The 13098-nt window shown below is 30.8% G+C and overlaps 1 pseudogene across 1 annotated transcript in view; it reads right to left on the bottom strand.

Moving 5' to 3' along the window:
* Positions 1 to 13098, bottom strand: part of LOC143239880 (plexin-B-like) — a 225267-nt pseudogene that overhangs the window by 23537 nt on the left and 188632 nt on the right. The window contains exons 6-16 of the transcript XR_013021422.1: positions 12621 to 12749; positions 11697 to 11797; positions 7832 to 7973; positions 6448 to 6607; positions 5650 to 5746; positions 4948 to 5056; positions 3470 to 3598; positions 3185 to 3277; positions 2778 to 2862; positions 1637 to 1809; positions 947 to 1092 (exon numbers count right to left, since the gene is read on the bottom strand). The product of XR_013021422.1 is annotated as a plexin-B-like (transcript). The remainder of the gene's footprint in view (positions 1 to 946; positions 1093 to 1636; positions 1810 to 2777; positions 2863 to 3184; positions 3278 to 3469; positions 3599 to 4947; positions 5057 to 5649; positions 5747 to 6447; positions 6608 to 7831; positions 7974 to 11696; positions 11798 to 12620; positions 12750 to 13098) is intronic.

Raw genomic sequence — 13098 nt, 5'->3', positions numbered from 1 at the left:
AATATTACATGTAATGACCAAGCAAGATAAATAATTCTGCAACAAATCTTGAACTATTTGTTTATAGGTAACTGTTATAAAAATATTTAAAAATAATTTTTACCATGAACAAAGTACATAACAAAATACTACAAAGGCCTTAAAATGTACTCCTTTGTACTAAGATTGTTATATACAGGGCTAATTGAGGGTGGGACAAGGGGAATATTACAAAGCTCAGTAGAAATGTATACTAGTTGATGAGCTGAAATGGCAAAAGTTAATAAATAGAATGAAAGGGCAGCCTGATGATATTACTGACCCTGAGGCCTGAGCTGGCTCTCAACATCCCTAGTTATATACTTTCAATATTTTGTATTGTACTCCATTTACATTTGACTTTTACACATATACTATTGAATAATGGTGAACTGTTATTAGAAGCATGTAAAGTTTCTCAAAGTAAGTTGCTTTAAATCTTTACCATTAAAATATACTATTTAAGTTTTTTAAATTTGTAGCTATGGAAAAACTCATTACCAACAATTCTTGAGCTAGTTTCTGTTTGAAGATTTCAGTTACTGGAATTTCATCTTTACGAGACAAGTTCTTAAATACTTCATAATAACATTGACATATTCTTTATAGCTTTAACTTTAGTTGTCATGAAAGTGGCTGAAAACAGTGACAGGTGAAAAAAACTTTCATATCATAAGTTTAAGAACAAACAGTCTAAAATTTCTCTGTGTGTGCATACATGCAAACAAGTTTTTGACACTGTGTATTTTTTTCAAGAGATACAAAGAATCAAACAAAGTTCAACATGATGACTATTTAATGTATAAATTACTGAGTTACCCTTGTGTCATGTCAGACTAGTGTGAAATACAAAACTTTTTTTTTATAAAATTCATATACAAACATTTAAATTTAAAATGTTTTCTTCATTCAGTAGATTCTTTCTTACCTTACTGATACACTGTATTCAATGGGAATGCATGGAATCCCTCCAATAGTTATCTTTTTGCTGATTTCTTCTTCACTAGTTCCAAGGTTACTCCCTTCTATAGCCATTAAAGTTCCCCCTTGGATAGGCCCACTTAGTGGGTGGATCTAGTGTATGAAAAATTATTTTCAAAATCAAAAACATTTCTCTGATTAATTCATAATACATACATTCTCCTCATGCAGGTTGAATAAGAAAAGATGGAGTGTTAAAAAAATAAATAGCACATCTTAATAACAAGTGAGTGTAAACTGCTGATGGTTGGCACATCAGGAATAAAATTTTGAGAAAAATAAAGCTTCATATAAATTTAGTTACATTCCCAAATATTCAGTACACATGTTATATGCTCTCCAGATTGAGATTGGTTGAAGATTTTGTGGAAACCTCGTAAACTATCAACTTATGGTTATACCATTATTCAAGTAACTAAGATGTTGTTTTCTCAGTTAATCTAATATTACAAAAAAAATGCTACTGTTAAGTGAAACTTCTAAAGAGCTATGGATTATACAAATATGTTAATGTTTTTGGTTCAATTAAAGTTAACTGACACATGAAATGAGGTGATATTACTTCTAAGGTACAAAGATTGAGTAACTAACATTACTATCTTTGAAAGATAACCAATTTAAAAACTGAGGAACTAACCCAATCTATGCGAGGTGGTGGACATGTCAGTGCTGGTGTCTCAAGACAAGAGTCAATGTAACTGCACTTGCTTCCACACCAAGAGCATCGGTATTTAGGATCTCTGGTCAGACACAGGGAACAGTCTGCTTGTCCTCCATGACTTCCCAACAGGTGACATTTGTACAAGGTAACTGACATAAAACCATCAGTATATTAAAAAAAGGCATGTAGTTATTGAGTTATTGGTCAACATTTGTGTATCAACAGTTTAAAAATTTTTAAAGCAAAGGCTCTTTGCTGGTTCAAAAATACTCTGGGTGTTAACATGCTTGCATTAATTATGAGGAAAACCTACATAATGGATGGGTAAAAAAAAAGGATTATTGCTTACTATCCAGATCTTCATGTTATATTGCCAAGTAATAGCAAATAAAATAAGTCAACTTAGTATTTTGGAAATTGTTTAATTTTGAAGTGCAAGTTTAAGGAATGTCTAGTTCAACCTGCACTTTGATCAGTGTGTGTTATACTAATTACACTTTCATTATGATATAGCTCCAGCTTCTCTCTCATTGGTTAACTTGTGTCCAAAATTACTTGTGAGGAGTGGAATTCTCCAGAACTAGTGTAGCACATGCTGATCAAAGTGTAGACTGAACTGAACCCTCCTTGAACTTAGACCTTGAAATTAAACACTTTTTGGAATACAAAGTTTATTTCTCTTTACTGGTTCTAATTCTTCTAGAAACTTAAAACATATCAGTAAACTTTTAATAGTTATAGTAGTCTAAATCTATTACACAATTAAAATTAGAATATTTAATGTTTGTTTATATTTAAGCACAAAACAACAGAATGGATTATCTAAACCGTGCCCACCATGAGTACTAAAACAAAGTTTTTAGCAATATGACTCCAGAGACCTACTGCTGCATCAGCTGATATTTTATTTAAATAATATTGTAACTACTAGACTATCTTGTCAAGTTAACCTAATGCATTTCAGAATCATGAGAGTTTTATATATGCTAACAAATGCACAATAATTTTTCAGCACAATTTTTCCAAGAAACAACAACAAAACACCTGTATAAATACATATATGTTTTTAATTTCTGACAATATACAAAAACAGGTGAGCAACATTAAGATATCTTACCTATTGTTCGGTCTATGTAAGAATCGCCATGCCAAAAAACTGTTAATGTTCCATTCAACTGCCCGACATCAGCCTGATAGGTATACTATAGCGAAAGCAGCAAATTTTAATAATAGTTTAAATACCAACACAAATTTCAAGAGTACAAAAATCTTGGATGATTCTGTTTTATAGGTCTTCAAAGCTTTATGTTAACAGACGTTATGTGAGGTAATTCAGAACTGAATCATTTATAAAATTAAAATATTATCTAGTATTTTCAAGATGTATAACAAAATAAAAAATAATTTACTTAATTACTATGTTAGAATGAAAAAGTGGCTCCACAGCATTATTAACAAAGGTTTTACTTTATATTTACTGACAACTAAGAACAAAAAGAAAAAAATACAAGGATTTAAACTTACCACTGTTTCAGCACATATTATTTTATCACCATAAACCCTGGCTAAAACCCTTTCTTTGGCTCCTTCAATTTCTACAACACACTCAAAATTGTCCTGAAAATTATTTAAAAAAAAAAAGAAAAGACTTTACACTCATTTTTTTTTACATTCAAGATTTGATTTCAAGAAAACTAATCACAGTTAATAAATTTATTTTCAAACAGAGAAGTACTGGCTAAATCAATACATTTTGAAAGTACAAAAGGAACTTTTTTCTTTTTGCATTGTAAATTAAAATCTACTTACCAATAAACTTGGGAGATTCTTTCCATCTAAAGTCATCTCTTTTGTTACACCATTAGGAAGAAGTATTTCTTTGGTCATAGCAAAACTAGGACAATAACGTCTGCCTTTAATGAGGGAGTCTTGTGGGTTCTGTACAAAGAAAAGGACAATGCAGATAAAGTAGTCATCCATCTGCAAATGCTACAGTTATGGAAGGTAATAATCTCTCGAATTATGCAGATACAACCAATTTATATAATAAGGAGCATACCTATTTGTAGATACTATCATTGTTTTGTTATTGACTGTACACTTACTTCATATTAACAAAAAGTGATTAACATCATAAAAAAAAAAAAAACTAAAGACCACTTGCACAGATTTGTTACTATTCATAATAACTTATTATCATAATGTCCTAATCATATTTTTTTTTGAAAGGCTTAATTTAAAGAATTTTTATGAACGTCTTATGTCAAGAATGTAACATACAGCTTTCGGTAATTAATTGTTTGTGAAATAAGAACTAACAATATTTGGAAGTGGAATGAAACTTTTGGCAGTATCCAGAACACTTTGAAGTAAAGTGTATAGTACAGATGTATGATAATTTAATTAAACAAAACAAAGGCATAGATAATAAAATTAAGTTTATATAAACATATACAAAATATGGCAATTTTTTGTTCATATAGAAAAATGTTAAATCAATAAGCTTGGTTTCTTGTATAAACAGTTTAAACAAGCAGAGTATTTGGCAATACTAAACTTAAAAAATTAATAAATGGAGTGTGGGCTGCTAGCTTTTACTGTTTTGAGCTTTACCACACAATCCATTTGTATGGTGTTTAGTGTTGACTTCATAAATTTTGTTATAGATCTTCACACTCAGTTGAGTATTTGGTTATGGCATTAAGGCAGTAAAATTGGAACCAAACTCAAATTAACAACTTGTGATACCAAAGAGACAAACAACTTTACTTTAAATATATAAGGTGTCCCAAAATGAATATACAAAAATAATAGTTATTACTAACATTACTTCTCATTAGTATTCAATAATGTGTTACATCACACATTTTAGAACTGATCCTGTTTATGAATAAAATGACAGCTCCTAAAGAGTTACCCTGATTTCACCCTTTTGAAAACAAAAGTCAACCATAACAAACCAAGGGATTTTGAGGAACATAAACTTTGCATCTATGATGCTGGTTTATTCATCTCTACATCTGTGTTAGAACACGTGTTCTCAGAATTAGATTGATTATAGCTAATTATCAAATACATGTAGAAGTTTATTAATTAAATTAAATAAAACTTACAAACCTTCAGAAAATACTTTGTTTCAAATTTTGTTGTTATTTCATGTAATACAAATGTTAGTCAACTTTCTTTTTGGTATGTGCATTTTGGGAAACTCTGTACACAAGAGTAGGCAATGATTATTATTTAATTCACAACAATATAAAACATTTCAAACTTGTGTCAAAACCTACATTTTCTCCAATGATTATGGTTCTTAGACAAGAGCTGCTATTATGCATACAACGATTCTCAAGTAGACACCAACTGCAAGCCCAAGAACTAGTCACACAAGTTGAACAACTAATAAAGAAAACACACATAATGATATAATTTAGTTTTGAACAAAATTTTAGTCATAAAGCTGAATGACTTAAAGTAATATTAGTTTTGTCCAAATGTCTCTCTGCGTATTTTAATGGGAGAAACTAGTATACAATATCAAAATATTATAAAATAGCACATCCTTTACATTTAACAAATTAACACAGAATTGGCTTTTAATATTTAAGAAAAGGACATTTCCAACAATTTTGTAATTCTCTAAATCCATATTATACTTAAGAACTTTGACAAGAAAAAAAAAAAGACAAGTCGTAACATCGCAGACCACACAGATAACTTTAGTTGTGTCGTGTAATGTAACAAGCACGGTTCCAGTTTAAATAAGACTTACCAAATCTGATTTATATTACTTCAATTTATTGAATGGGTTTTGTTGCCATTCACCATTAAATCTCATCACAAGACCACATACAGTATGTATTTATCATATAATTTACCTATAAAAAGAAATAATATTATGACAATGAAGTGAAAAATACTGGAATTTTAAAAATTTAATAAACAGTAATAGTCTTATTTTGATGTACTTGAAATACTGAATTTCCACTTACATTTGATGTACAGAACAATCATAAAAGGCAAAAGGTTTATGAAGAAAATCTGTATTAGTTTCACTGGAGCGAACAGCTAGGTCCACCACAACGTGATCTGTTAAATATTAAAGAACCTATCACTTTAGAAAGAACTCTAGTCATTCAGTAACAAAATTTTGCAATAATATTGACAATGATAGTCAATGTGATTTTGAAAGAATAAGTAAATACATCTATAAGTATATTTAATTAGTATTGTCATGGATTTAGTACATACTTGAATTATTATTTTATCCTTCATCAAGTTCATTTAAATGTTTCTTTGTGGTCAATACTTTGTTTCTAAAACAATCCTTTACATTTTAATATTTTTATTATTTCCTTTTGTTTGTTTGTTGTTAAACACAAAGCTACACAAAAGGCTATCTATGCTCTTCCCACTACAGGTATCAAAACCTGGTTTCTATAAATTTAAGTCCACAAACATACACTGTGCCACTCGCAGGCTATTGCTTCCTAATACCTGGCATTGTACTTTGACCTTAATATTTTTTTTTTTTTTTTTTTTTTTTACTGTAACATAAACTTTTCCTAATAGTTGAAACATTGACAGCACATAATTAATTACCTTTTAAATAACATTGCCACGCTAAAACTAAATTACTATATTATGCCTACGCTTCACAAGTAAACTGAAGTATTCTTAACACAATTTGTCATACAGATTCTTCCTGAGAATTTTGATTTTGATCTATTTTCTACATAAATATGTTTGTATCTAAATCTAAGACATTTCTCGGCACCAAAATATTTTACCTTTGTCAGGTAAAATAGGAGGACGGTCTTCAGTTTTAGGTGTCATGCATGCTAATCCACTTCCTGTCACTCGAGCCCTAACGGTAGCACTGTTCCCAAACACACACAGATAATGAGCTCCAAACGGTAGGGTTGGTAGTTGGTTGATAACCAGCTCCACCTCATGAGAATAAAAATATCAATAAGCTGTCAGGTATTGATTATGATGTCTTTTATCATTTACCAACATATATACACGAGAGCATTAGCATGTACTATCATGTTTGAATCCAAATACACGCACAAAAAAGATAATTAATACTAAAGAAACCACGCAAACACACTTGCACTGTTACTAAGTTTCTGCTTGACAACTCACTGTTAAATTACTGCTGACCTGTTTTCTGTGCCCTCTATAATCAATTACTCTGACGGATACACATGCATATTCATTATTCTAAAAGCATGATTTCCGTAGTTTTCCCTATACCGCTCATAGCTCTTTAGCTTCTGTAATATTACAGTCTCTCTAATGTGTCAGCAGTTTAATTGAAAATTCACAAGTGAAAAAAAACTGATAAACAATCTTTTGTAATAAAATTCACATGACTAATATAAAAAGTAAGACAGATATGTAAGGATAAAAGTACTGTACACTGATAGTTCTGTTAAATTATAGGCAGTTTAAAAATTCAAGAATTATTTGAGTTGATACTGTCACCTAATTATGAAACAAAACAATATCAAACTGATAAAATATACTTGTGTAAAATAAGGTATGCTTTATAGTTATATCAAAATACGTTGTATTTTCTTTATACTTAAACACTAGTTAATAATTATATTTTAAAAAAATCATTCGAGTGTCTTTAATTTTTTATCAGTTGAGTCAGAATTTTGTTATTACTCGCTAAAAGCACTGATCACAAATATGAAGTTTCGGTTTGATGTTGCTTTATCATTACTATTTAAACTTTATCATTACTATTTAAACTTTATCATTACTATTTAAATGTATTTCATCAAGATAAAATAAATCTATGTTACATAATGATGAAATGCGACACATTTTTATGTGTGCATATATATATAAAATGATTGTTGGATGGTTATTTTACTTTCATCCAGTAATTATTAAATAGACGTTTGTTTTGAATTTCTCGCAAAACTACACAACAGATACCTGCGTTAGCCATCCTTGATTCAGCAGTGACAGACTAGACTGAAAGCAGCTACTCAACAACATCCACCGCCAGCTCTTGGGCTACTTTTTTACCGACTAATAGTAGGATTGAATGAAACATTATAATGCACCCACGACTGTTCGGTAACAGGAATTCAAACCCGCAACCCTCAAATTGTAAGTCGAGTGCCTTAACCACCACATTTGTTGAAATCAACTTACCACGGCGAAGTTAGTAATAGGAAGTTGTTCAGGCTTGACTGCTTGGACGTCAATACACTGTTGAGTGTTGAGTGACAACCACCGTGGTGAACTAGCACTAAAATTACTGGTGGCGTTCTGGCAAGCGCTCTTAATTGTACATCTAGGAGAGGAACCAATACTAATTAAATTAACACATATATCATAGAAATAAATAAAACTAATATATATATATATATATATACACACTTCAAGTACTTTTTGTGTGATCTATAGTCCTTATGTAAATTTCATGGAACACCAGAAATTAGCCATTTTACGTCTACATTTTTTTTATTTTGTGCAAAGACTGCAACTTAAAAAAGAGCAGTATACTCTTCATACAATTGAAAAACACTACTTTGTTCTAGCAATGCGTAAAAACAATTTGTCAGAGTTTTAACCATCTTTAATTTTGTCAGTCTCCTGCATAAAAAAAAACTCGAGTTGTTTTAAAAACTTTTATCAACCTATTTCCCAATTTACCAAAAGCATATCGAAACAACTATTAAGATTTGATCGGAATTTTGACCACCACTAGATTTTACTTTCTTTCTTTTTAGAAAATAAATATCATCTTTGGGATTTAATTTTGTTTTTGTATGAAAACCCCTAGCGTTTAATCTTTTGTGTATTTGCAATACTTTTGGTAAACTTCATTTTGTTTTTCTTCTACTTTACAGATTCATCCAATTTGACTTCGTCTTATATATATATATACACACAAAAACACACACGTATGTATAAAAACCTCGCAAAATTTCTTTCCCTTTTTCAGAGAACTTTGATCATCGTTAATTTTATATTTCTTATTCAGAAAATATTTTAGACTAACTTCAATTTTTATTCCTTTTTCACACGAAACTTAAGGCGATTTCAGTTTTTAAAAAAAATTTTGTTCAATTAAAGTAAAAAAGTTTAAAAGTTTTTGTGCTCTTGTCACAGTTTTGAATTTTAATAATCTTCATTTTTTTTAAATTCCTTCTGAAAACAAGGCATCAGACTTGGGAATATAAAAAAAAATTAACCAGCCTAAAGGTTTCGTCAAACAAAATTTAGAACAATTTTAATTTTGCTTTTTTGGGTACAAATAGTAGATTTAAAGCTATAGAACAACATGTTTCTATTTTTGTCTGAATTTCGACCACAATGAATTTTTTCTTCATGCAGTAGTTTGTTTTTGAATTTCACGCAAAGCTACACGAGGGCTATCTACGCTAGCCGTCCCTAATTTTGCAGTGTAAGACGAGAGGGAAGGCAGCTAGTCATCATCATCCACCAACAATTCTTGAGCTACTCTTTTACCAACGAATTGGGATTGACCGTAACATTATAACGCCCCCATGGCTGAAAGGGCGAACATGTTTGGTGTGACGGGGATTCAAACACGCAACCCTAGGATTACGAGTCGAACGCCTTAACTCACCTGGCCTGCAGTAGTAACAAAACAGACGTGATCTTTAATTATGTTTCTCCTAAAAAATCCGAGCGCGTTTGTTAACATTTGACCGTATTCAACTTTCTAGTCTGCGAGAAAAGTAAACCTGATGGGGCTTATCAAATATTTTCTCTTTTTTTTTACTAATCAAAACTCGCACGCACTGGAGTTTTCTTAGATTTTTGACCACGAATAATTGTTACTTTTCCTCTATAGGAAATATACACCTGGTTTAGGCTAGTAAAAACACTATAATGCTCAATACTTATATAAAAATAAACGTTGAAATTTAGTAAATATCAGACACTGGCTTTCCAATTAAGTACAAACATTTCTGTTACAATAATGTTTTATGAGGAGCACACGTAATAAATACAATTCTAATTTGCACCTCTTCATTTACACATTTTGTCACAACTTAATATTATGAAAAAGTAGTACATAGTAATATCATAAAACAGTTTAAATCAAAATGGAATTTCGAAGAATACGGTTTCGCATTCCCAGAAATCCTGCAACCAAAAAAAAAATGGTAATTGCAATCCCATTTTTTGTCTCCTAACACGTGAATGTATTTCTACAGTTTATAAATGGTATTATTTTATTACATAACAATGAGAAAAACTTCTTGTCATCTTAGCTAACTTCATTAATAGAATCAAATTTTATTCTATAGCAAATTTTGGAATTAAAGTATAAAAATAGAATAAAAATTACTGACTGCTAGTGAATGATATCAACAGATACTCATTATATCATACGTTTATTATGTATGCTACGCACACTGTTCGTTTTAGGCTACCCTAAAGAAAGTATAAGTTACAATTACAAAAACAAACAAAAAACTTCACATGTAGCTTATTAATTTTGGTGAGGGAGTGTTTATAAACTTTTTATCACTGAGGAATATTAATGTAATGCTCTCTAAAAATAATGACGTCTAAAGCAAACATCGCTCATAAATTTGGACCAACTCATGTTGATTTTTCTATCATCCGTATTGTAAACAGCGGTAATAGCTGCATGCTAATGTAGGTTTAATGTTTATTCATAAACAAAACTTGTGAAAACGTTTAATCTGACGCTGTTATGGAACAATAGAAACTGATGTACACGTGGGCGACATTAGAAACGCGCATGGTTAAGTTGACTGTAAACACTATTATATGGTCTATTTGCATTTAACACCGACAGGAGACATCATGTCGGAAAATCGTATCTCCTTTTATTTGGACACCGCGACTCCAATTTCGTAACAGCGTATGCACTACGCATCTTACATCACTAGCTTTACCTCTTCTTTTAATCAAGTTTACTGTTACATATTAGTTTTCTTTTTATATGTTAATACCATTACAGATAATGAAATACGTGGATAATCTTATTCTAAGAAGTGAAAACACAAGCTTGCTCAGAAACTACAGATGGCCAAAACGATTGATCCATGGTCATAACTATCTGTAACTCGCTTTTCGTAACAATTAAAATGCTTCAATTAGCGATAAATTAACTTGGAATTATTCATCTCATTATTGACAGTTTTCATGTTGCAACAGTAATAGCTAACACCTCCCCACATTGGCGATAATATGCCTTAAAGTCCATGCGGTAAACCCTTTAACGTTTTCTAAATGTCGAAACGTTCGTTTCATTTCACATTAAATTCTTTCTCTCATTAATTAATTAATATCCTAAGGTGTAGAGTAAATAATTAAACGTTACAAATCCGCCCGATTTTTGATTGGATGCGGCTTTGGCTACACATCTTGGCCTGTCCTTACATGACAACACTGTATATGATGGCAAGCCCCCCGCTAGTACAGCGGTATGTCTCCGGATTTACAACGCTAAAATCAGGGGTTCGATTCGCCTCGGTGGGCTGAGCAGATAGCCCTTTGTGGCTTTGCTATAAGAAAACACACACACATATGATGGCAAATCTTGCACGGCATTGTCACGATGTCAGGTTTTTTAGTGTTCTAATTACAGTAAACAAATATCCACTTAAAAAGAAGTTCGGTAATTTCATGCTTGGACAGGTTAAATGTTTCATAAGAGTCATACGAAGTTAAGATTTATTTCTCAAACTAAAAGCTATTAACATTAATTAGTCCATAGCGTACGGTAACAGCATAGAAGACAATTTACAATTAAATCATTCGCACAAATGGACAACGTGGTACTCATAAATCGCAACATGATGACTTTAAACATCTTATGGCGTTAGTTTTTCAGCAAATTGTCATTTAAAGAAAAAAATGAAAGAACCGTTTGTGTGTGCATGTACAAATTTAATGTATAATCTTAAGTTTATATTACTATACGTTAATAACGCAAATAGTAGTACACGATCTGAAATAAACTAATGTTCATAAAATATTCGTTTTCACTTTTTCAATATAAACTTACCGCTTCTCCAAGGAACACCATCCACAATAAGGGTTTCTGGCTTTCAGACACAATTCACAACTGTTGAACTGTTGGCACTGTTCAATCTTTAATTTAGTTAACTGTATAAAAAGGTACAAACAAGTTATAAATCATTTCTGTATTTCTAGTAATAAATAATCTGTCTATGATATTTTAAAATATTTATTCAAAATTTTGTGATAGTGAAAAGTCAAAACAACAAAGGAAAATATGAAAAATTATAAACAGGATTATTAAACAACCAATTTTATTTTTTGTCCTTTTAAGAAGAGGATTAAATTTCAAGTATTTTAAGTTTATTAAATTATAATTATATTTCAAATGGTTTGACAAAATTATTTGCAGTTCCACGTCTACACAGTATAACACCTCTTTAAAAAGTAAAAATAAATTATGATGCCTCGAACTTCAAAATATTAAACGTATGTTTATTTGGCAGATAAACAAAACAATACTCTGATGTTTTACAGACTGAGACTTATTAAAGTTTCTTTTGGGGGACCTACACTTCTGTGACGTTTCCTTTCCTTTCTAATATACTCATTAGAAAAATGCTTAGTTGAACAATACGATTATAATTTAGCTACCAAAATTCTTGATTGCTAAAAGACACGACTTCTAAATACTGTAAATATATGACTTAATAGATAATGGTAGAACTTTACAAAAACCAAGTTATCGCTTTAAAATAACTTAAAAGTATTACTTATGAAAAACCCATTCATGGTTAAACAGGTCTTTAAAAAAAAAAAAACAATGAAAAGTAAAGATAAAACAAGTGTCGTGGCAATGTTATACGTTCTCATGAAACATAGACGGACTTTCAGCCGAAAATTTAACTTACTACGTCTCGATGTTTAAAGTCCAAAGCACACACTACGCTGCAGCGAAACATCAACGTACCTTGTAAGGAGAAGCCACGTAGATGAACTGCTCTGTGAGATCAAGATTGAGGCTGGAAATAATTGGATTACCTGGATCAACAACTACCTCTTCAAACTCTTCGGCATACTCTCCACTGGTAATCAGTATCTGAGGATATTCAATACACCGAGATGTACATCTTTTAATAAATCTGCCTTTTATTAGTTTTTCTTTTTTATCTGTCTGTATGTCTCTGTATAACGACCTACATACATACCTGTTGCTTAACGCCATATCCATATACCCGTCTACATTGACGTAACAATATAGTACTAACTACTTATTTTTGTTCACATGTTTCTATTATCTGTCTGTCAGTGTAATTATAAGCAATTTGGTCTATTTATGTACCATTCCGTTTTATCAACTTGGATTGCATCTGACAGAGTAAAACTTTTCTTTTAACTGTTTTTGTATGTGTCACTATTATTACTTTAAACGATGATAATGTTAAATT

The sequence above is a fragment of the Tachypleus tridentatus genome, chromosome 13 (genome assembly GCF_004210375.1).
Source record: "Tachypleus tridentatus isolate NWPU-2018 chromosome 13, ASM421037v1, whole genome shotgun sequence".
NCBI lineage: Eukaryota > Metazoa > Arthropoda > Merostomata > Xiphosura > Limulidae > Tachypleus > Tachypleus tridentatus.
This window is presented reverse-complemented; position numbering and strand designations above follow the sequence as displayed.